Below are 26,233 nucleotides of genomic sequence, written 5' to 3' on the forward strand. Positions count from 1 at the left end.
AAAAAAAAAAAAAAAAAAAAAAAAAAGGAAGAAAGTAAAGAAAGAAAAAAAAAATCCCAAGGGAGTCTACTGGAAGTGGGTCCCCAGTCAAGTGGCACTGCATAGCCCATCAAAAAGGATCAGAGATGGCACACATCACCAGGTGTTCAGGAGAAGGGTAAGGAAGGAAGGTAGAGGGAGAAAAGAAATCAAGAAAAGAAGAGAGACAGAAAAAAAAAAGATGCCCCAAGGGAGCCCACCAGTATGGTGGCGCAGAATGAGGAGGTAGCTTCCCAGCCCTATGGCACTGCACAGCCAGTCTAGAAGGATTAGAGATGGCACATGACACCAGCTGTTCAGGAGAAAAGAAGGGAAAGATGATAGAGAGAGACAAGAAATCGAGAAAAGAAAAAAAATATACCCAAGGGAGCCCACTGGAGTGGCAGTGGGACTGGGGAAGTGGCTCCCAAGCCGCTAGGCATGGCACAGCCCATCTAGATGAGGTGGAGATGTCACACAGTGCCAAGTATTCAGGAGACAAGAGAAGAAGGAAAGTAGAGAGAGACTAGAAACAGAAATGAAGAAAAACAAAAAGGAAAAAAGAAAAAGAGAAAAAATTAAAAATAAAAATAAAACAAAAAATAGCCCAGGGATCCTACCTGTGTGGTGGCGTGGGCTGGGGAAGAGGTTTCCAAGCTGAGTGGCACTTCACAGCCTGTCAAGAAGAAGCAGAGATGGCACATGGAGCCAGGTGTTCGAGAGAAAGGAAGGCAAAAGTGTGTGAGAGAGAAGAAACCAAAAGAAGCCAAAAAAATTAACAACAGCATCAAAAAAATGGCACTGAAGGAGCCGGCTGGTTTGGGCAGGGTGAATCCAAGCGGCACAGAGCCAGTGTCTCCCAGCTGAGCGACTATGGCCTGCAAGAAAGCAGCAGAGGCCAAGCAGGAGGACATGGGTAAGGTCTGAGAAAGTGAGTATCACTGTTACCCAGTGCTCTGTCTCCTACTGGGAGCTCCATAAAGCTGCCTTCCCATACTCCCTGTCCACTGACCTTGGTGGCTGAGAAGTCCAAGATGGCGAATCTGAGCCACGGTAACTGATAGGAGGCCTCCACTCCGTATCTCTCTTTGCTCTCTGTTCTCTGTCAGTTCCTTATTCCATTCAGTGCTTGGTTGAGTTCTTTATCTCTTCATATCATGCTTAGGATTCCAGGATTGACATTTGTCTCTGTTTTACTTAGTTTTTTTGGGTCTTTGCTGTGGAAGGAGTGCATGGTGCTTCTGGCTATAATGCCATGTTGGCGCCACCCCTCCATGAAATCTTTTGATGTAAGCCAAAAGGATAAGTCTTCCAGGGTCTGGAGCAAAATGGAGAAGGGGGATGTGTGAATCTGGAGGGGTAAAAATAGTATTTAGCACAAACGGGTAGAATAACCAATCTGTTAAAGACTCTTCACCTTTTCTTTGGGGAAAACTGTTTGCTAAAAAGAATAAAATTAATTATTTTCATTTAGATTTTTGAAATTTTATTGTAATAATTCACAACATTCAAGATGAGGGCTAAATATAGAAATGTTTTATGGGGACTAAAATGGAGAAATCCACAATGTGAAAGGATTTGGAGAAGCTAGGGTAAAGTAGGAAAGACTGAAGCCTTAAAAGGAGACTGCACCCATCTGCACCTGCTGTGTAGGTACCTGGCTGTCCTAGAGTAGAATTATCCGGAATCTGGCCTAGGCTTAAGGGTTGACCTTGATCAAACTTTGCCCGCCTTTTCCACTAGCGAGCAGGCTACATAAGAATTTGTTGAACGTTTTCTGAAATCACAGCACGTAATCAATGGATTTAAAGCTTTTTTCTCTTCAACTAGTTTTGTTGGTGTAGAACCTGATGATGCCTCCAAAGCTTTTCATGATCTTTGCCCTATTTCTCGTCACCCCTGTGACTGTGTGTTACTTAACAAAGATTTCTAGGATGAGCTGCATGGAGGAGCGGCTTTATTAGAGGAAGTAGAGTGAGCTGTGTGATATTTGTTCTCTCTGTTCTTACCAGAGATATTGCTTTAATCCAATCTTATCATGTATGTTACTCTGAGAGTGGCAGGGTGAGGTGAATTAAGTTGGGTAGATATCCACACAATTGCACCAAAAAACCAAATCCACTGCCATTGAGTTGATTCCAACTTATAGCGACCATATAGGACACAGTAGAGCTGCCTCATGTGGTTTCCAAAGCTGTAATCTTTAAGGAAGCAGACTGCCACATCTTTCTTTCATGGAGCAGCTGGTGGGTTCGAACCACTGACCGTTCAGTTAGCAGCAGAGCAATTAACCACTGTGCCACCACGGCTCCTTGGAAGTGGATGGGGTTCTAAGAAACATGGACAAAGTGTATACTCAACAAAAATAAGAAGAATAATTTCTGGAAAAACAATTTTCAGAGCTGAATATAGGCTATACGAAATTTAAAGAACATCTACCTTTTCAGTGAATACTGACAATCTTAAAAATAAATTCAATTCAACTACATGTTTACAAATGGTAGCATGAATTTGCACTCAGTGAATAGTCAGGTGTTATGGAGAAAAAAAAATCTGTATATGACATATGATCCATGCGTCAAGGACTTTTTCAGCTAATTAAGAAGACATGAAAATCCATTAAACAATGAATTACATGTAGCATTGCATTGTTGCTTAAGTGGCCAGTGAATGATATTGGCATTAAGTACTGAAAGAGAACCTTATGTAACAGGAAAGCCTAGACAAGATGAAGGACAAACCATAAACTTAGAAACAGGGCCTGTAAAGATGGTAAGAGAAGATGGTTTTCCAAGGAAAGTATAAGTACCTTCTTTTATCACTTTCAAACTAGAGAAATAAGGAATTATAGCAACAGCAGAGTTGGCAAGTATGACAAGAATCCTGACCTCCAAAATCTTACCTATCTATAATTCTCATAGATTTTCAGCCGTCTTGGGAGATATAAAGATATGAGTTCTTTTGCAGTGTGTTCTTATTTATTTGATATGAGTCATAATTTACAGTGTCTAAGAAATCTAGAACTCTGGCTATTTAGGGTTCACAGTAAATCTAGAACACTTGGATTAAATTTATTTGTATATATACAGCCAGAATCAACTGGATGGCAACTAACAACAGCAACATATGCTGTGTAGTATTTCTAAATATAAATATATTTACAGTATTAACAAGTGTTTAGAATTCATAGTCTTATGAATAATGTACTGGTAGTCATGTAAATAAGGCGCCCTGCTGATTCAGTGGTTAGACACTTGGCTACTAACTGAAAGGTCGGTGGTAGAGCAGGAGAAAGTTCACAACCTTGGAAACTCTATGGTGCAGTTCTACTTTGACAGGATTGCTAGGAGTTGGAAAAGAATGATGGCAACTTTTTTTTCTTTTTTAAGTTATGTAAGTACTACCTGGGTTTTAGTCAACTTTACATAATCATTCCAATACATTTTAGGAGTATCTTTTAGTTTTCCTTTGCTTTATTAACTCTATTGTCAGTTCTCATTAAAAAAAAAAAAAAAAATGCTACCCTTTTTCTGCCAGAATATATCATAATTTCTTTCCTGTTTGATTTTTCAGTTCAGCATAGGAATGTATTGATTTGGTTAGATCTTTTAACACCAGGAAGTTAAAGGCATGCATGAAAAACTACATTCTACTGCATTGTGGGAACAGGTCTTATTTTTATATTTTGTCTCTATCATAATGCATAGTAAAATATAGGCTTCCTTTTTGAAAATACATACAGATAAAGTTATTTATATCCTGTGGGTCCTCCTATGAAAATGTGGAGCCGCCAAAGTCAGAAGTCAGATTCCAGATGCTCTTTGTTTATTAGACTCATTATTCTCTTTATGGTCCACGTTACTTTTGTCCTGAATTATTGTAGGAGCTACCCATCCTCCCCACCTCTAAAGGGAAACTCCTACAGTCCATTGTTTTATACTATGGCAAAGCAAATTTTTAAAAGCCTACCTCTCTCAAAAATGCTTTAATGGCTCTCAAATGCCTGCTGCTTTAAATCCTTGACGTGGTATTGGAAACCTTTCACAATCTGATCTCACATCTTTTTACATTCTTATTTCCGTACACTCTCATTTCTCCCTTTAGCCTGAAGACATGCCAGATCAGACTATGCAGCTGTAACTGAATATGGCCTGTGATCATCACATCCATGTACTTAGTTGTTTTGTACCTGCTTCCTAAAATGGCATTTCTTCTTCTCTTGCTGTTGGAAATGTCTGTCCTTTGGGGCTAAAATCAAACTTCGATGGTCATAATCTTTTCCTCTTCCTTCTATGTACTCATACACCATTTATTTATACTCCAGTAAAACATATGTCAATCTTAGTCCTGTTCTATATTAATTTATATGCATATCTCTCTTCTACCTTTCAACTAGTCACTCAAAAACATTTAATATGGCTCTAATGTAAGCCATGCTCTTGTACAAGACATTCTGGAAAGAAAGTAGAATAGAACAGAATCTTTGTGCTAATAGAACTTATATTGAATTTTGTGAACTAACGGTTAAACAGTTACAAAACAATCTCATATAAGTGATCATAAATGAATATATAAGACTTTATTTAAAAAGAGAAGAAAAAGTACCTCAACCTGCTTATGAGAGTAAGGAAGTTATATTAATGAGAGGTTAATAAAATTGAGTCATGAAGGATGAAGAGAAATTTACTCGTCAGGCAAAAATGAGGAAAGACTGCCAGAAGATAAACTAGTGTGCTGAGAGAATTAGACTGCCAGATGGGTGAAAGGAAGTCACTAAAGTTAGCCTCAGAGACTTCACAGAGGAAGTGCATGAGAAGTCATGTTGTGAAAAGCCTTTTACGTCCTCCTGAGGCTGTAAGGGATAGAATTAGGATTGAAAACATTCAGTGATTCGCATATCTGAAACGTTGCCCAGTATGTGGTGTAGAGGAGGGTATGGAGTATATTAGACTTAAGAATGGGAGTCAAATTAGACTATTACTTTTGTGGTACAAGTGAGACATGATTAAATAATGAACCATGATAGTGTCCTCAGTCATGAATAGCAGTAGGTATATTTGAGAATGAATAGGAGTAGCCAATGGAAATGGCAGGATTTAGTGGCTGGTTGACTACAGTGATGAGAGAGAACCAAAAAACCCACTGCTTCTGAGTAGATTCTGACTCATAGTGACTCTGTAGGACAGAGTAGAATAGCCCCCATACGGTTTCCAAGGCTGTAAATCTTTACAGAAGCAGACTGCCGCATCTTTCTCCTGCTGAAGGGCTCATGAGTTCCAATCACTGACCTTCCCATTAACAGCCTAGTGCTTAACCATTGCATCACCAGAACTCCCTTAGTGAGAGGGTTGAAAACACTCTTTGGTTTTGGCCAGGGTAACTAGAGAAACGGACGTTCCATTTTCCAAAACAGGGAATATGGGAAGAAAGCCTGACAAAAGCAAGAAAATGAGATTGTTTCAGGACAAGTGAATTTGAAGTGCATTCAGAATTTTCGGGTTGAGTTGTCAATTTGGAAGTTGGAAGAAAAGTTGTGGATCTCATGAAAGAGGTATGAAGGCATTGATTCAGGACTTAGAAACAACACAGGTAATTAAAAGGGTGGCACATAATAGAGCGCCCAGGGAGAGTATGGATAGAAAGAGATAAAGGAGAGAACACTAAAAACTCCCAACATATAAGAAGTATAATGAAGTAAATGAGCCAGTGAAGAAGACAGATAAGCAAGTTTCAGGGAGATAGGAAGAGAAAAAAAAAACGAGTGTGGTGTAATGGAAGTCTAAAAAGAGGAGGAGCTGTCAAGAGTGTCATAAGCTAGTAAGCTAACAATTGAATATCCTCCATTGGCTTTGGGTGTTAGGGGATACTTGATGACTCCATCAAGTTATTTTCAGTGGGACAAAGGCAATCCTCAGCAATCTGAGAAATGAAGCAGGAGAGATGCCATATACTGAGGTGTGTGTCATGGTTTGAATTACGTCCCCCAAAAAATGTTTGTATCAATTTGGATAGGCCATGATTCCTAGTACTGTGTGATTTTCCTGTATGTTGTAAACCTGCCTCTATGATGTTAATGAGACAGGATGGGTGGCAGTTGTGTTAGTAAGGCAGGACCTGATCTACAAGACTGGATTGTGTCCTGAGGCAATCTCTTGAGATATAAAAGACAGTAGTGAGCAGTGAGACAGGCGGACCTCATACCATCAAGAAAGCAGTGCCGGGAGCAGAGCGCGTCCTTTGGACTGAGGTCCCTGTGCAGAGAAGCTCCTAGTCCAGGGGAACACCGAAGAGAAGAAGGCTGACAGAGAGAAAAAGCCTTCCCCTGGAGCTGATGCCCTGAATTTGGACTTTTAGCCTACTTTGACTATGAGGAAATGAACTTATCTTCATTAAAACCATCCGCTTGTGGTATTTCTGTTGTAGCAGCACTAGATGCCTAAGACAGTGTGTTTGATAAGCTGAGGTATGAAGTAACAAAATGTGATAAGGCAATAACCAAAGAGGAATGCAAATTACTGAATATTTTAATTTTGTTTATTAGGTGAGAGAACTCAAGTATGTGTATATCCTTAGGGGAATGATACATGGAAAAGCAGTTAAACAACCCCCTTGAGGAAGCGGATATTTGATAGAAGTTATTTTTAATTGAGATGAGTTGCAGGTGTTAGAAAAAAGGTGACAGAATTTTTTTTAAACAGTGTATGAATGAAGGCAATATTGTAGATGAAAAAATGAGAAATTCAGTATATATTTTTTTCTGTTAATTAAGAAACTAGGCCATCCATTGGGATATGGTGAGAGAAAGGGACTTTTGAAAAAATAGATACATATTTGGTATGGAGAAAGACTTGAACAAGTGTACATTGCAGGATTTCTGAGCAGTGTTCAGGGCCCATCTGTGGTTGGATGCCATAGTGCTTTAACATCGTTATTATGGATTGAATTGTGCCAAAATTTTTAGGATTGTGTTATAAATCCTAACCCTTACACTGGTGGATGTAGTCCCATTTGGGAATATAGTTTTCAATGTTATGTTAATGAGACCATATTGTTTAGGGTGTGTCTTAAGCCAATCACATTTGAGATATAAAACAAGCACATTAGGCACAAAGAAGCAAGCAGAGATGGGAGAAAATAGATGCCACGCCACATGGAGATTGCAAAGGAACTTAGGAACAGAAGCTGAAAAGAGATAAAGACCTTCCCACAGAGTCCACACAGAGAAAGCCTTCCCCTACACTTGGTACCTTGAATTCAGACTTTGAACCAATTAAACTGTGAGAAAATAAATATCTGTTCATTAAAGCCACCCACTTGTGATACTTCTGTTATAGCTGACTAAGATGATCACCATTATTAACAGATTATTTTCTTCAAAGTACAGGAATAAAGAAAATTGTAGGATAGTTTGATTCAGATAAGGTGTTTTAGGTTGGGTAAAGTTGAAGAATAAGTGCAAGAGGTGTGGATGTGATACAAGAAGAGTCTAGAAGTATTAAAACATGAGGTCTTGAGGGAATTATGCAACAAGGGAAGGCATAAGCAGATTTGAAGTCCTAGAAGTGGGTGTGTGACCAGGAAAATGAGAATACCTTTTTTGGCTTAGTCAGAAGCCTGCCGTTCTCAAACTATAGTGTTTGTAAGAATCATTAGGGATATCCTGTTAAAAGTGCAGGTTTTCAGGCTGCCTCAGCAGACTTTAGGATGAGCCCAGGGAACCTACATTTTTATATCATCCCTGGTTGTGATGATGCAGGAATGTTATAAACAAAGCAAAGATGGCTTCTGTGTGTTAGCCAGAGGGGGTTTACTTCTCTGGAGAAAACTGAGTCCCATTAGCCCAAAAAAAGCCTGCTGGCACCAAACTCAAATTTGTACACATATGGTTGTTTTAGAAATAATCCAAATAAGCAGATTTTTAGCCACTTAGTGATTTGCCTGCTTTATATACCCTACAAAAATGTGCCCAACATCTGCTAGCCAAAGATAAAACCTTACAAGAGCCCTAAGTTGCTGCTGTCCTCAGAGTTCTCTGACCCAGAGACTTCCAGTCTTGCTGTAGAAGGACATCATCTGGGTGTATGTAAGCTCTGTACTTCTTTGGGAGGTTCCCTGCCTTCTTCCTTTTCTGGTGGCTTCCTGTGCCTCTTACCTCTGAAAGACCTCCTGCTGTGGGGACCACCTCCTGCATGCAGCTGTCATTGTGTCTGCCCGTCTGAACAGTTTGTTGTGCAATGCTGCTATCTCGTGGTCATGTGGTCATATCTTTTTCATTGAATTGTCCCGAGCTCCCCTAAACTCACTGCAAGGAAGTCTTCAACCACAGTTTGAAAAACCTTTGGGAAAGGATGTCAACTGAGAACAGATTTTGGAAATAAGTCTGGAAAGGAAAGGAGAAATCTTGTTGCTATGGGACTTGAGTGTTGTGCTGATAAGTGTAAAATCCTACCTTCAAATAATATATTAACACAAGGAGTTTACAAAAAACAAAACACTAGAGCTAATAAGTGAGTTGAACAAGGTTGTAGGATAAAAAATCAACAAACAAAAATCAATCACATTTCTGTATTCTAACAATGAACATATGGAAACCAAAATTTAAAACATAATGTCATCTACAATTACTCCAAAGAAAGTGAAATGCCTCGGTATAAACTTAACAAAATATGTTGCCATGGATTGAATTGTGTTCCCCCAAAATATCTATCAACCTGGTTAGGTCATGATTCCCAGTATTGTATGACTGTCTACCATTTTGTGATCTGATGTGATCTCCCTATGTGTTGTAAATCCTATCATTATGATGTAATGTGAGATGGATTAGTGGCAGTTTTATTGACGAGATCTACAAGATTAGATAGTGTCTTAAGCCAGTCTCTTTTGAGATATGAAAAAGAGAAGTGAGCAGAGAGACACAGGGACCTCATACCACCAAGAAAGCAGTGCTGGGAGCAAAGCGTGTCCTTTGGACCTGAGGTTCCTGTGCTGAGATGCTCCCAGACCAAAGGAAGACTGATGATAAGGACCTCCCTCCAGAGCCAACAGAGAAAGCCTTCCCCTGGAGCTGATGCCCTGAATTTGGACTTGTAGCCTACTAGACTGTGAAAGAATAAGTTTCTTTTTGTTAAAGCCATCCACTTGTGGTATTTCTGTTATAGCAGCACTAGATGACTAAAACATATGTAGAGCAGCTGCATGTTCAAAAGTACAAAATGATGATGTAAAAAATGAAAGAAGACCTAAATAAATGGATAGACATACTGTGTTCATGGATTGAAAGATTCAACATAGTAAAGATATCAATTCTTCCTAAAACGATCTATAGTTTTAATGCAATTTGCATCAAAATTCTAACAAGGTTTTTCTGAGACATAGTCAAGCTTATTCTAAAACTTATATGAAAAGGCACAGGCCCAAAATGAAGAATACAGTGGGAAGAATCATTGTTTTCAGTATTAAGGCCAGCTATGTAGCTACAGTAATCAAGACAGTATAGTCTTGGCAGAGGGATAGATACTTAGACCAGTTGAAAAGAACAGAGAAGTCAGAAATAGCCCCATACATGTGTGACCAAGAGATTTTTGACAAAGGTACAAAACCAGTTCAATGGAAGAAAGACAGACTTTTAAATAAATGGTGATGGAGCAATTGGACCTCCATGGGCAAACAGACAAACAAAAATCATAACCTAGATCTAAACCTCACATCTTAGAACAAATAATATATTAGCCAGAAGTTTGTGCAAAACAGTAGGAACAGATTGTCCTTGTTTGAAGCCTAGTTGGCAGATCTGGAGTCATTTTCTACATGCCTATTCCCTCCTCAGATCCCTTTCACCAGCCATTATGACTCCTGAGTCACTTCCATGATTCCTCTAGGAAAGTAGCTCTCAAAAGTGAGCATGCTTCAGTATTACCTAGAAGGTTTGTTAGTAGACAGATTGCTGAGCGCAGAAACTGCACAAAGTTTCTGATTCCGTAGGTCCCTGGTGGAGTCCAAGAATTTCTGACAGTTTCTAGGGTCTGCTGATGCTGGAATATGGGAAACCCACTTTGAGAACCACTGTTCCAGGTACCCACAGATTACAGGTGAAAAGTGTTAATCATGCAATTTTAGGAACCAAGAATTTTTTTTAGCAAGTAACTAATGTAATAAAAAATATTTTTTCACTCGATATTTGGCAAATGGTTCTGCGTGGGAAGAGATTGGAAGATCAGAGAAAACAATATTGCATTATTCCAGAAAAATGGAAGAAAATGCAGATTTAAGAAACCATAGGACTAATTGCAAGTTATTGGTGACAACGCTGGAAGTCAAGAAAAAGGAGGAGGTGGTCAGTGATGCATTGAAACATTTTAGCTTGGGGAAATGAGTTTTCTTTCAATGATGTAGCAGAGAAAATGAGCTCACTACCACTCAGCTATGCAAGGAAAACACAAGTTATTTATTTTCTATAATTGATCTCACCTTCCTCCTAAGCTCCCACTCCAAGGAGTAGCAAGGAGTGTGAGGAAATTTAAGTGGGGGATGAGTTTTTGGGGGGGGTGAAAGTCTGTTTCAAGAAACTCAATCATGTTCAGGTAAATGCTAATATTTTGTATATTCTCCTCTGCTTTTAATGAGATGTCATTTTGCTGATTGTGGAAGAATAGGGGTATAGCAACTTAGAGTGATGGTGAAGAGTTTTCTTGGTATCAGTGGCATTGCCAGAGTTTGACTGGTTGAATCCATTGAGATGTTACAGGTCCTGCTTCACCTCATGGCCTAAGATGCCACTTCCTCCTGTGTCTTCTTAACTGCCATTGACCATGGTTAATGATGTTTCTATCCTTGTAAGTCTCACCTTTCTGACTACAGGCCATTGTTGGTCCAGTTGTCCTCTTAGCATCTCTTGGTTCCTTCATCAAGGAAGGTAGAAATTCTGTTACCTTGCACATCATGCCTTGGCCATGGACAACCAGCTGTGTAATTCCAGGTCTCTGCCTAAGCATCTTCTCAAAACATTTTGTATGATTGCACCGATGCTGTATTTCATCTAGATCTAGATGATCCATTTGAAGTTAACAGTTGTTGTGGATTGAACTGTGTCCCTCCCCCCAAATTATGTTGAAGTCCTAATCCCTGTACTTGTAAATGTGACCCTGTTTGGAAATAGGGCCTTTCATTTGTTATACTAATGCAATCATACCAGATTAAGGTGGCTCCTAAGCCTAATCTCTTTTGAATGGCATCTTATAAAAAGAGCAGAATACAAAAGGCAGATTCGTCTATAAGCCCAGGAACACCAAGGGTGGCTGGCAGCTACCAGAAGCCGAAAGAGACAAAAAAGTACCTTCCCCTAGAGATAACACCACAAATTAGGTATTCTAGCATCCTGAATTGTGAAAAAAAAATTTCTGTTCTTTAAAGCCACCCACCTGTGGTATTTTGTTATGGCATCCCTACAAAACTAAGACAACAGTCTAACCAGAATTTTCACAAGAAACAAGGCTAGAATGTTCTCAAGTTCTTCATATTTAACTCTTTGTTCCCATAATCCTGAATGTGAGGAGCAAGAGAGGCCTTAACCACCATCTCCTTTGCCATTTCTTTTCTTCCATTTTGCACTCCAAGAAGGCAATTTTCTATCAGTGTTGGGGAAGGCTTTCTGTTATATCATACTGTCTTCATTCCCACGGAAGCAGCAGTCAAGAAATCAAATGATGTATTGCACTGGGCAAATCTGCTGTAAAAAAAACACTGTAAAGTGTTAAAAAGCAATAATGTCACCTTGAGGGCTAAGGTGTACCTGATCCAAGCCATGGTATTTTCAATTGCCTCATATGCGTGCGAAAGCTGGATAATGAATAAAGATCAAAGAAAAATTGATGCCTTTGAATGATGGTGTTGGGGAAGAATATTGAATATACCATGTACTGCCAGAAGAACTAATAAATTTGTCTTGGAAGAACTACAGCCAGAATGCTCTACAGAAGCAAGAATGGAAAGACTTGTCTCACTTACATTGGACATGTTATTAGGAGAGACTGGTGCCTGGAGAAGGGCATCATGCTTGGTAAAGAAGAGGGAAAGCAAAAAAGAGGAAGATCCTCAACGAGGTGGACTAACATAGTGGCTGCAACCATGGGCTCAAACAGGACTGTGCAGTGTTTCGTTCTGTTGTACAATTGTTGTTGTTGTTGGGTGCCTTTGAGTTGGTTCGGACTCATAGCAATCCTATGCGCAACAGCTCATTGTTGTAGCCACTGTGTCAATGCATCTCCTTGAGGGTCTTTGTCTTTTTGCTGACTCTCTACTTTACCAGGCATGATGTCCTTCTCCAGGGACTGGTCCCTCCTAATAACAAGGTCCAAAGTACATGAGACAAAGTCTTGCCATCCTCACTTCTAAAGAACATTCTTGCTGTAGTTCTTCCAAAACAGATTTGTCTGTTCTTCTGGCAGTCCATGACATATTCAATATTCTTCTCCAACACCGTAATTCAAAGGCATCAAGTCTTCTTCAGTCTTCCTTATTCACTGTCCAGCTTTTGCATGCATATGAGGCGACTGAAAATACCTTGGCTTGGGTCAGGCGCACTTTAGTCCTCAAGATGACATCTTTACTTTTTAACACTTTAAAGAGGTCTTTTGCAGCAGATTTGTCCAATGCAATACATTGTTTGATTTCTTGACTGCTGCTTTCATGGGTGTTGATTGTAGATCCAAGTGAAATGAAATCCTTGACAATTTCAATATTTTCTTTGTTTATCATGATGCTGCTTATTGGTCCAATTGTGAGGATTTTTGTTTTCTTTGTGTTAAGGTAAAATCCATACTGAAGGCAGTGGTCTTGAATCTTCATCAGTAAGTGCTTCAAATTCTTCTAGCTTTCAGCAAGTAGGTTTGTGTCATCTGAATATCTTAGGTTGTTAATAAGTCTTCCTTCAATCCTGATGCTATATTCCTCTTCATATAGTCCAGGTTCTTGGATTATTTGCTTAGCATACAGATTGAATTAGGTATGGTGAAAAGATACAACCGTGACACACATTGTTCCTAATTTTAAACCATGCAGTATCCCCTTGTTTGTTCGAATGGCTGTCTCTTGACTTACATACAGGTTCCTCATGAGCACAATTAAGTGTTCTGGAATTCCCTTTCTTTCCAATGTTATCCATAATTTGTTCTGATCTACACAGTCGAATGCCTTTGCATAGTCAATAAAACACAGGTAAACATCTTTCTGGTATTCTGTCTCTCAGCCAAGATCAGTCTGACATCAGCAAAAATATCTCTTCTTTCATGTCCTCTTCTGAATCCAACTTAAATTTCTGGCAGTTTCCTGTTGATGTACTCCTGCCAGTGATGGATCCCCCAGTGAGCAAGGTAAGCATGAGTTAATTATGCTTACTTACTAATCTATTGTGCACAATTTCGCCTGTTTTTCACCACATCAAGGTGAAACCCGTGTGAAATTGTGCACTACAGATTAGTAAGTAAACACAAACTTGTGTTTACCTTGCTTACTGTAAGCCACTGAGTACCTTACTTATGGGTTACTCAGTCCTTAACTGCTGCACTTGTTTTTGAATTATCTTCAGCAAAATTTTACTTGCGTTTGATATTAATGTTATATATGCAGGGTTGCTATAAGTTGGAACCAACTTGATGGCACCTGACAACAGCAACTTCATTCCTGAGGTAGCATTCATTCTGGCTCTTTTACAGGCACCAAAATCATGGATGGATACAAGGTAAGAAATGGATTCATCAATAATATAAGATGTATCCAAAAGCATGGACTATGCAAAATATCCGAGATATAAGGATATTTATTGCTGTTGTTGTTGGTTGCCATCAAGTTACCTCTGACTCATGATGATCTAATGTATAACAGAATGAAACGTTGCCTGGTCCTGCACTATCTTCATGATTGTTGGTATGTTTGGGTGCACTTGTTGGGTCTATTGTATACTGGCTTCCAATGTAGGGGGCTCATCTTCCAGCACTATATCAGACAATATTCTATTGTGATCAAGACATGAAAGAGGAATAATTTTGTCAGTGAAGATGGCTTTCTCTGCTTGGGCAGTGTTGAATTTAAGGCCTGTTATTCATTCATCCAGGTGAAGATAATCCAAGAGAATTTGGGGATATATACATGGAGTTTAGAAAAAGATTGTGCTGAAAATACAAATATATAATACTTTTCCAAACAATTCTTCAGGTTGCTGGTACACTTAATTAAAATCAAAACAATCAGTTAATTAAAAGCCGTCTCCTTGGCTGGAATGTATTCGGGTAATTGGAGTAGTTTTACGGCCATAGTTATTTTTTTGAATGTCACACCAGTTGTTAATTATTTAACTATCACTCTATAATACATCCTATTTCTAATAGTTAATTTTGACATTTGGAGTTTGGAGAATTGATTTCACATAGCTAAATTACAGATAGTGAAAGGGGATTGTAGAAATGACTATTTATAGCAAAAGTGATGTGGTTTCAACTTAACTTCTGAGTTGATCTGAAAAAGGTGCACATTTGTCATTAGTCCTGCTCATAGTTATAGCTCAGAATGTTCTATTTGATGAGGGATTCAGGGCAGCAACCTGATGGCAGTGAGAACATTTACGGAGTCGCCTATCTTCTCTAAGGGCTTGTTTCCTTTCTTTTTCTCCTCACTCCCACCCCAGGCTAGGTTTTTGCCTTATGTCGTGTTTTTCTTTCAACCTCAGCAACCACTTCTCAGCATTTTTCCCGGGATTCTCCTTTCTCTCTCTCTCTTTCTAACCTCTAAAATGTTGGAGCTCCCAGGTGTTATGCTGGACCCTTTTCTCTTCTCTCTCACACCTAGTGATCTCATCTTATCCTACAGACTAAACACCATCTGTCAGCAGATGATTCACAGTTTTATATTTCCAACTCTGACCTCAATGAGCTGCAGACACTTTGGTCCACCTGCTGTCTCTTCTCGGAAATATAACAGAGATTCCAAATTAAAAATATCCAAAACAGTATTCTTGATACCATTTCTCCCCCTTGGACCACCTCCCCAGCTGGAACTTTCTCCTTCCACAGTCTTCCATATCTTAGTAAATGAAGGCATCATTATTAATTCCAATTGACCAGTAATACTCTTGGCTACACCGTAAACATCTGTGCTAAGTCTAATTATGTTTTATCTTCCTCAACCCTGCTTCTGTCTCTAGGCCTATTGCCATAGACTCCTAATGGGTTGCTCTGCTTTCACACATACACATCTTCGGTATGTTCACCCCAAACATCAGTCAGATTATTTCACTCTCCTGCTCAAAACCTTCTCATGTCATTTAGAATGAAACCTAATGTTCTTGCCCTGGCTACAGGACTGTTCATGATGTCTGTGGATACTACTCCAACCTCATTCCTACACCTCTTGTCAGCCTCCTTATGAGTCCCTGTCTCAGTTATCTAGTGCTGATATAATAGAAATGCCACAAGTGGAAGGTTTTAACAACAGAAATTTATTCTCTTACGGTCTAGGAGGCTAGAAGTCTAAATTCAGGGTGCCAGCTCCAAGGAAAGGTTTTCTGTCTGTGTTGGTTATGGGAAATGGTCCTTGTCATTAATCTTCCCTTGGTCTTGGGGCTTCTCAGTGCAGGGACCCCGGGTCCCATGGACGCCCTCAACCTCTGGAGCTTCTTTCCTGGTGGTCTGAGGTCCCTCTCCTCCTTGCTCAATTCTCTCCTTTATATCTCAAAAGAGATTAACTCAAAATACAACCTAATCCTATAGATTGAGTCCTGCTTCATTAACATAACTGCCTCTAATCCTGCCTCATTAATATCATAGTATTTACAGCACATAGGATAATCACATCATATCACAGTATGGTGGACAACCACACAATACTGAGAATCATGGCCTAGCCAAGTTGACAGACATTTTTGGGGAACACAGTTCAATCCATAACAGTTCCCATGGCTCTACCTGTCCATTTTTGCTGCTGCTTTCATCTCTGCCTGGAATGTTCTTTCCCCAGCTTTGTGCATGTTTTCATCCCTTCCTTCATTCATTTATGTGTGTGGTGTCTCCTGCTGCTTCCATACCCTCATACTCCATCCACCCTGTAACTTCCTGCAGCCAGGTACCACTTCCAGAAGCTGTTGTCAGTATACAAATCACCAAATCTAACAGAAGTGACCCAGATTGTATACAACTGATGCTCACTGCAGCATTCCACACTCTTGTATGCTCTCTTTCTTGAACTACTCCTTACTGGTCTTCATGATGCCACTTTTTAATTCACTTATTCATTCAGGCATCTTCTACACATTGAGGGTGCAGCAGTAAACAAAACACATAATGTCCCTACACTCAGGGAGCTTACATTCTACGAGGGGAAAGGTAATGAATAAAAAGGAAATGCACAGCAGGAGGTCACTTCTGCAGAGAGGGCTTTGCTGACTACCTGGTCTAACCAATAACCCTCCTTTCACTTTCTACTCCTTCAGCCAGTTGTCACTGAGTCGATTCTGACTCATGGCAACTCCGTGTGTGTCAGAGTAGAACTGTGCTCCATAGGGTTTTCTTTTTAAATTACGTTTTATTGAGTTTTTGGTGAAAGTTTTCACAGCAAGTTAGGTTCCCATTTGACAATTTCCACACAAATTTTTCAGTGACATTAGTTATATTTATCACAATGTGTCAACATTCTCTTTGCTTGTGTTCTGTTTATTCCATTTCCAGTACTCTAGTTTCCCTGCCCCTTTATCATCTCATCTTTGCTTTTGAGTAATTGTTTATCTTTTGGTCTCATACAGATGATTTTTAAGTAGGGCACCAATCTTACTTGTAATATCCCTTATTTTGTGTGCCACTCTGGTATTTTGCTAAAAGGTAACGTCAGAGGATAAGTTCGATTCTAGGTTTAAAGAGTGTCTCAGGGAGTCCTCTGTTCTCTACAGTTCCAGTTTGTCTGGCTTTTTTTTTTTTTTTTTTTAAATAAGAATTTGAGTTCTGCTCCACATTTTTCTTCCATTCTATCTAGGGTCATCTATTGTGACCCTGGTCAGAATCATCAATAGTGGTAGCCGGGTATCATCTAGTTCTTTAGTCTCAGGGTAGATGAGGTCATGGCTCATGTAGACTTGTTATTCTCTGAGATTTTTGTTACCTCCTTACTCTTTTGCTCCTGGTGAGTAGAGACAAGTAGTTAGCTGCTTGCAAGCTTTTAAAATCCCAGACACTACTCACTTCGTTAGGATATAGATCATTATTTTTGTGATGCCAGTTGATTGAGTTGTCCCTCCAAAGAGTTTTCAATGACTGATTTTTCAGAAGTAGATTGCCAAGTCTTTCTTCTGAGGTGCCTCTGGGTAGACTCGAACCTCCAACCTTTCGATTAGCAGCCGAACACATTAACCATTTGTACCACGTAGGGACACCTACTCCTTAACTCTGTATTTATCGCGATGTTACATTATATTATACACTAGAATGTAAACTCCCTGAGGGCAGGAGGTCAAAGTTTTTTACTGGTTCTTGCTGTGATTCTCGTTTTTAAAACACTGACTCGCATTTGATCACAGTGCTTCAATAAATATTTTGTGGATTACTGAATAAGTCACTGTGTTATTAAGTCCAAAAAGGATATTATCATTTGATGCCTCACATATTGATGTGATTTCAAGTAATTATTTCTTCTTATTTTTAATGTGGAGAGTTCAAGTGTTTGCAAGCTTTTAAGAAATTGTGTATAGCATCCATGTGGTCCTGAGGGAAGCTATGTTATAATGTTCACACCATTGTAGTAACACTGGAAAGAGAACAGAGGAGGTATGAGATCACTCCAGGACCTGTCCGCAGGGAGAAGTTTAAAGCACAAACGTAGAGAAGAAAGTTATGCTCCACTCTTTCTGGACTCAAACGAAAGGCCAGTGTACCTGAAAAGTCATTGCATTTGTTTGCGATTGCTAGAGGAAGAAATCATGGTGAGTCCACATTTGGTGGCTTGCCTCTTTTAGAACTTATAGAAATAATTTCAACATCGTTTGTTGCATCATCATTTTTGCTATTCCTCAAGTAAGTTTCGGTCAGTTAAAGATAGTAAAATTAATTCTTCAAGCTTCAGAATTAACTAGAAAAGTCCCAGTGAAACTGACCAGCTTATAAAGTGCTAGAAAAGCATCATGGTGTAGATTGAGATGATAGAAAATTTAAATTGCGAAATGAATGCATTTTTATTATTTTTACTTTCAAGAACACATCCCACTTAGTGAATCATAGCATGTAAATATTCTTCAGTGAGTCCATAATGAAATCCTGATTTCAGAATACGAGACACACAGCACGCACTCACATACACATTTAGAAAGGAAGCATATTGAGGAGCAAGCATTAATTAAGCACCTTAAAATGTTATTTGCACGTTGCATTTTGTTGGTTATAATAGAAAAATAGGCACAAGATGTTACATGATGGTATGCCCTCTATTATGTCTCTTACTTAGAAGCAGGAAGAAAAAATGATTCTCTTTGCTCTGGTGTAGCAAGATCATTAATATTAGCTGTATCAAGTCCGTGACAATAGTGATGAGGCTGGGTGGTATTTCACCATTCCCCTTCATCTTACACTAAACTCTCTCCAGTGAGCATCTGTCTCCTACACTGACAGTGAGAAATGTTCCACCTCACGCTCTAACACCATTTCCAACCAACCAACTCTTCTGAGTGCAGAGTCCTTCAGCTACACGATCTGTAGCAAGAACTTCACAGATACAACTCATTTAAAAAAAATCTACAATTTGCTTTATCATTCTCTGCTGACTGCATTTGGGCAGGTAGGTGGTGGTGCGTACAGAAGTGGCAAGTCTACTTGACAAAGTGTGATAGAAGTCTAAGATGATCCCCAAGGTTCCCACCCACTGGTGTATACAATCTTATAAAAGTCTTATTCTTGAGGACAAGAGGAAACTGAAACTTGGCTTCTAACCAATAGAACATGGCAAAGAGGAAGAAATTTGTGGATATAATTGAGGTCCCTGATCATTTGACTTTGAGTTGATTAAAAGGACAATTATCCTAGTCGAGTCTGACCTAATCAGGTGGGTGCTTCCTTGAAGTTAGAGAACCTTTCTCCCTCTTTGTTGCTGGCTTTGAAGAAGCAAGCTACCATGAATTTTACAGCTACAAAGGAATGAATTTTGTCAATAAACCAAGGGAGCTTGGGAGTGGATCCTTCCCTAAACAAACTTCTAGATGAGAATGTGACCCAGCTAACATCTTGTTCAGCCTTGTGAGCTCCTGAGCAAAGAACTCAGTTAGGCTGTGTCTGGACTTCTGATCTACAGAAACTATGAGATAATAAATTGGTGATGTGGTTTTAGCTTCCAAGTTTGAGGTAATTTCTTACAAAGCGTAGAAAAATAATGCACAAGGATATAGGAAGATAGAAATGGCTGATGAGCAAAGACAAGAATTCAGGGCATTAGATGTGCTCTCTGCTGTCAAGAAAAAAGGTAACTAAATAAATGGAATGTTTGATCTAGTGTCCCTGATCTATATAGTGTATTTCAGGTGTGTGTATTTATTTGGCTCCTTATATCATTTATATACATCTCTCATTATCATTCTCATCCTCTGAATCTATGCTTTTATTTTTCTTTGAGCCCTGGTGGCACAGTAGTTAAGAGCTTGGCTGCTAACCAAAACATTGGCAGTTCGAATCCACCAGCTACTCCTTGGAAACCCTATGTGGCAGTTCTACTCCGTCCTATAGGGTCACTGTGAGTCGGAATCAACTTGATGGCAACAGGTTTGGTTTTTTTGGTTTTATACACAGTAGACTGTGTAATTACATTTGTTTCTTAAGTATAAACTGCACTACCATCTGGATAAAAACTGAAAAAAAAAAAAAATCGAAGATTTGGATAGTTTCAAATATACAGATGTTTAGTGTTGAATAAACTAACATTCTGGATAGTTGGCTTATTTGAATTTCTTTTTATCTGGTGTCTTGGGACCATGCACAGAAACCACCTGAAGCTGCAGATTGCTTATGAAACAATGATAAAAAACCAGATTCCTTTGTTAATGATGACAATGTTTAATATGATGACATGAATTAGATCAATTATAACAAAAGAATATTGCAGATTAACTAGGGGTTCAATTTGGTAGGAGAGAAAAATCTTTCCTATCTCTAGCTTAGAAAATTCTGAACTAGGACGATAGTGGTATCTAGTCTTTGGCATTCAGAAATAGAATTAAATGTTTACATATGTATTCATTCAATAAGATGTAATTCAGCGTGGTGCAAATGGTTTAGAACTGGATTACTAACCAAAAGATGGCAGTTCAGACCCACTCAGAGGCACCTTGGAAGTAAGGCTTAGTGAACTGATTCTGGAAGGTCACGGCCTTGAACATTCTATGGAACAGTTCTACTCTGCGTGTGTTGCCACCATGAGTCGGAATTGACTCAACAGCCCCTAACAACAGCAACAACCTTGAGGAATTTTTGAAATAACACATTTGTGGTCACTGAGGGTAATTCAAAGGTAGTAACACACAATTTATGCCTTCAATTTTTTTTTTCCAATGAAGTGAATAAATTCAGTTTCAAAAATAACGGTAATTTAAGTGCATGTGATAAAAATCACCCTAGTAGAGGTACGGAGAGTGTGGTTATTCAGAAAAAGGAAGATGAGAAGAGAAACCCAAATATGATTTCTATTTAGGAGGAAGGAATATTAGTTCTCAACCATCTTTTCAATTTAATTTATTTTAAATATTTGATGTCTGAATCTCTCTAGCATTTAGGAAAACTTTTTCTTTTTTTTTTAAATTGGTTGAAAACTGGATGTTGTGTATATATTTTAAAATTGAGGTTTCTTGACCGCCCAGATGAATTTTGGGTTTGCGTGTTTATACTTCTCTGGTGACTGGAGTAAATAATAAGGTTCATTGTTGGGAAATCAGTTTCTTGTGTCTACCTTCTAGACAACCAAGCTAAGTGTGTTGGGGATTGGAGGACAGTTGCTCCAAAGAATCTTATAGAGGCAGGAGGCATGAGAACAGCCAGAGGGATGGAACAAGACTATGTTGCTCAGAAAACTTCCAGGATTAGATGTTTTTATGTCAATCTCTAAATGTTTTACCCTCTCTGGTATTTCTCATTATAAACAATTACCACTGTCTCACTATCAAGATTAAACACTTTTTTTTAACTGTTGTAAAGATATATATAACACAACATTTGCCTATTGAACATCTTTTAAGGGTGCAATTCAGTGACACCAATTACATCAATCATGTTATACAACCATCACCAATATTTGTTGCCAAATAGTCCATCACCATAAACAAAACATACTTTTTTTTTACTTGACATATAAATTTAGAAGATAGCATTTCCTCCATAGCAGAATGGCTCACAATTTTGAGCCCTTAAGCTGATGTTTTTAAAAGGGCGCCAGCCAGTTCCCTTTTCCCTTCCTCAGGGCTCAGGTTTTTTGGCTCATGCATGGCCAGCAGAGATTAGTGGGGCCAAAAGTCAAGGCTTTTATTTTATTTTTATTTTATTTTATTTTATTCACTGGTGGGAATACGTGGCGTTGCAGGACCAAGGATTTGGCTCCAGAGTGGCCACGGTATCAGTTACATGCAAGCAGATTGAGAAAATAAGTAAATAGATTGAGGAAAATGGAAGCCAGTTTTCTGAAGTTTAGTGAAGGAAGATACAAATATGAAAAGGGGAAGGCTAAAATTGTAACCCCGTGATGTTTGCTTGAAATTGGAGGTATGAGTGAGAACCCATGGCTTTTGTTTGTTTGGTGGCAATATACACAACCAAACATACAACCATTCAACAATTTCTACATGTACAGTTCAATGACATGGATTACATACTTCTCATCGTGTCCTCATTCTCATTATCTCTACCCGTATTGTTTCACCACCATTAATTTTGACTTCCTGCCCCTGTGCTTTAGATTCACTATTGTCAATTCCAACACATACAGATAATGCTTCATAAGAGTGCAGTGCACAAGGCAAAAGTTCTTTATTAATTGAGCTAAGCTGTTGTTTAGTTTAATAATGACTTCATGGGATAGTTTCAGTTCAAGGTTTAAAGGCTATTTCTGAGCAATAGTTTGAGGGGTTCTCCCAAAAGGAGTAACTTTTCAATGCAATGAATACTTGAGTTTTAAAGTGTTTTCATATATATTATTTCATGGAGAAATGATTTCCTCTAGGAGGAGAGAAACATTTTTGTTACCGCTTTCGCCAAAGGTCACCTTGGGCGATTGAAAAGGAAAGCATTCCTATGCATCCAGACTTACTTATTTTTTGGCTTGAATTTTGTAGCAGAGAAAAAGCACCAATTGCCTACTGTTTTGTGTTCTTAGCAGGTCCAGCTGCCTGCGGGTGGTCTACACAATTGTGAGAGGAATACTATCTTTCACATGTACAAAGAAGTTGCCCATGGCCTTCTAACATTGGGTTCCTAAACTGGAATTGCTGACATTTGGCACAGTCTCTAGGGAGAAACTCTAGTTTAGAAAATCCTCCCCTCTAATTACTGAGAGTCCTTCTTAGTGTAATATCCCTTAGTGTAATGGAAGCTACATTTACTTCTATTACTACTTTTTAATATTGGCTTTGTTGTGGCATTATCTCAAAATAATATTGCTACAAAGAGAAGGGAATTATATTTCCTAGCTTTATGTTCCAAGAAAGTACAATGGCTGGTGTCTAAAGTAACAATGGTTTGGTATCTGACAGTTGATTAAATATTAACATGAGAGAGCATTCACCGAAACTTAAAGTAAATAAGAAAAAAAAAAAAAAAACTGATGAAAAAATTTAAATCAAATATACAACTTAGAAAATATAAATTTATATTTCTGTTAAATTATCAGTATGAAAAGGATAAATTTAAACTTCTCTGTCTAGCTTACGTATTTGGAATGGCAACTTGTTTCATGAGGTAAAGTGATGTATTCTGACTCTTCACAGGGTCAGGGAACTCTCTTCGGTTTTTTTGTGGTCTGATAAGAAGGAAGCACAAACAGGCACAATGAAAGGAAAGAGAGAGAAGCTGAATGTCAAGACTATTATAAATCCTCTTTGAGAACCAAAGAGCTGTTTTATCTTGAATTAAAAAAGAAAACACACAACTGTCCAGTTCCGAGAGGATATGGAGCCAGCTCCTGTTTCCATCCTCCCAAGTGCATCCTCACAATTAACCCCAATTCCCCGAAGCTCCTTTCTGTTTCTTACAAAATCTGTTTCTTGCAACCTAGAAGAGCTGGATTAACATAGCTCTTCAGGGAAATAATCATTCCCAACACCACTGCCACTTTTCCCATGCCTACAGAGACCCACAGCTAAGATGTTATAACAGACCTCTGTGTTGGACGTTTGTAAAATCAAAGCATTTTGACAAACTACAAATCTGCCCCAGTTCCCTTCAGCTGGTAGGAGGCAAATACTGTGAAAGCCCCACGGCTATTTTACAGATGGAAAAATTGACCTAGGCGAGTTTTACTGGCCCAAAGCAATGACTGCCTCTCCCTACAGTCCAAGCGCAGGTTTGACCCTAGTTCATTTCTCCATCTGCACATTTGTGCTCCGTGACAGCCCATGTTAAGTGAACAAGCTTTCCCAGGTCTTTTTTAGAAGTTTGGTACAAAGTACAGTACCTATTTAAAATCTTTGTCCTGCCTTTTTTTATTTTTTTGGTTGCTTTTGCAGAGCACTGAGAGATTCATCTCACTGACCTGCCCCACAGGCCCATCCTTCTCCTACAGTCGTAATTTCTAACTCCTGTTGAGAACAGTTGTATGAAGGCATTGTTAAGCTTCCGTGCCCACTCAATCCCCAGCCTCTCTTCTGAAACTGCCAACAGCGCCAATTAGTACCACATGTGGTGTAAGTTTGCACAGTGATTGTTACAGCCAAGTCCTCAAAATGTGGCCAAAATGCAAATTGGCCTATAGACAAGTTCTTGGGTGTGAGTTTAGGGGAAAAAGTTTAAGTGCCACAGCATAAATATCGGTGCTTTTATTCTCTGCAGTTCCTGGTATGCTTTGTTCCTTTAAAGTGAAAAATGTAAAAAGGTCTGCAATCGTCCAATAGGGAAAACATGAAAAAAAGGAACTGAAATTAAATAAAATTAGAAGAGTCAGTCATTTCAAATTTAGCTGAAGAGCATTAAAGAAAAAGATGTGTGCCTGGAGTTTCCCCAAAAGGATGTAATTGGTTATCATCACAATGGAAGCCTCTAAGTCTCCCCATCAACAGAAAGTCAAACAGCCATTGCCCCTCCCAATTCCTTTGAATCTTTTGCCAATTACAAGAACTCTCACTGCCTGTATCAGGAACTTTTCTTCGGCCAATGCTCATCTAATGAGGCATTAATAGTTCAGTGGTAGAATTCTTGCTTCCCATGCAGGAGACTTGGGTTTGATTCTGGCCAATGCACTTCACGCTCAGCCACCTTCTGACCCTCCCTGGAGGCTTGGGTGTTGCTATGATGCTAAACATGTTTCAGCAGTGTTTCCAGGCTAAGATGGACTAGGAAGAAAAGCCTGGCGATCTACTTCTGAAATCAGTCAATGAAAACCATATAGATCACAATGGTCCAATTTGCAACCAATCATGGGAATGGCATAGGACCAAGCAGCATTTCCTTCCATTGTGCATGGGGTCGGGGCTGCCATGAGTTGGGACCTACTAGATGACAGCTAACAACAACAGCAAATGTTCGTCTTATCCCAATTCCCTTGTTTGCTTCATTTTGTAAGATGTGCTCTATTATCCCACATTGTTAAAATCCCATGGAGTTTATCTTCATGTTTTCTGCTGCACTAGTTCGCCTTAATACTAATTCAAGTCTGATTCTATCTTCCTTCAAGAGTTAACAAAGTCCCTTAGCAAGTGTCCTTATTCATCTCTGCCCCAATCTGGGAAAACTGTGGGGAGAGAAATGACATAATGAATGAACACTATTAAATGCTAGAGACTCTCTTTGGCACTTTATTATATCATTGATTTAATGATCCAATGATCCCTGCTAGGTAATTATTGTTTCCTCCATTATAAAAATGAAGAAACTAAAGTTCAGTGAGGGAAAGAAATTTGTTTAAAGTCATACATCTACCAAGAGGTAAATCTGGCATTCATACCTGGTTCTGTTTCATTCACTATAGATACTGTCACATAAAACTTGAGAGATCAGTACTACTGCATACCAGGCATAATGCTAGGTGGTTTACACACATTTTCACTAAGCCATATTACAAAACAATAAGGTATTACCTGCAAGGTAAGTGCAGGCAGGTGAAATGACTTGCCCAAGACCACACAATTGGAAGCTACAGAAATGAAAATGAAATACAGGTCAGCTGACTTCCATAATCTGTGCTCTTTTTATGGCATTGGACTATCTGCTCCATTAAGAGGCCTCACAGTTGTCTGTGAGACACATTGGTCACTGGGTCCCCTCACCTCTCAATAGGAGCACTAGCATGATACGATTTCCTTTGTCCATCGAGAGGCTATCTACAAGTCAACAGTCTTGTAAGCTCAGGCATAAACTCTGCTCTTATTTTTTTTTCCTTGCAGGAGTTCACCAACCCCCTTCAACACCCCTGTTACCATGTTTCTTACTCAATCACAAAGAGAGATGAAGTTCTGTACATGCTACAACATGGATGAACCTTGAAAACATGCTCAGTGAAGTAAGTCAGTCACAATAGGACAAATATTGTAAAATCCCTCTTGTATGAAATATCTAGAATAGGCAAGTGTAAAGAGATCAAAGTTTATTAGTGGTTACCAGGGGTGAGCAGGCAGCGGGGAACAGAAAAGAAGGACTCAATGCTTTTAGGGGACACTGAGCTTCTGTTAAGGGTGATAGCATAATTTGGGAATGGATAGTTGAACAATATGATGAACCTGATGTCACTAAACTGGACATGTGAAGATTATTGAAATGTCATGTTTTATTACATATATTTACCAAAAAAAATGTAAAAACAAAACAACAAGCAGAAGGCTCTTGGCTGTTGAATAATGGTTCCCCCATTGCTATGAGATCCTATTTCTCCAAGGTTCTCACTTGTGTGAAGATCCTGGGGCACATAAGAAATGACCAAGGGTGCCCTGGGGACATCTAGCTCAATTGGCATAATATAGTTTATAAAGAAAATGTTCTACATTCTGCTTTGATGAGTAGTGTCTGGG

The sequence above is a fragment of the Trichechus manatus genome, unplaced genomic scaffold (genome assembly GCF_000243295.1).
Source record: "Trichechus manatus latirostris isolate Lorelei unplaced genomic scaffold, TriManLat1.0 scaffold00252, whole genome shotgun sequence".
NCBI classification, from domain to species: Eukaryota; Metazoa; Chordata; class Mammalia; order Sirenia; family Trichechidae; genus Trichechus; species Trichechus manatus.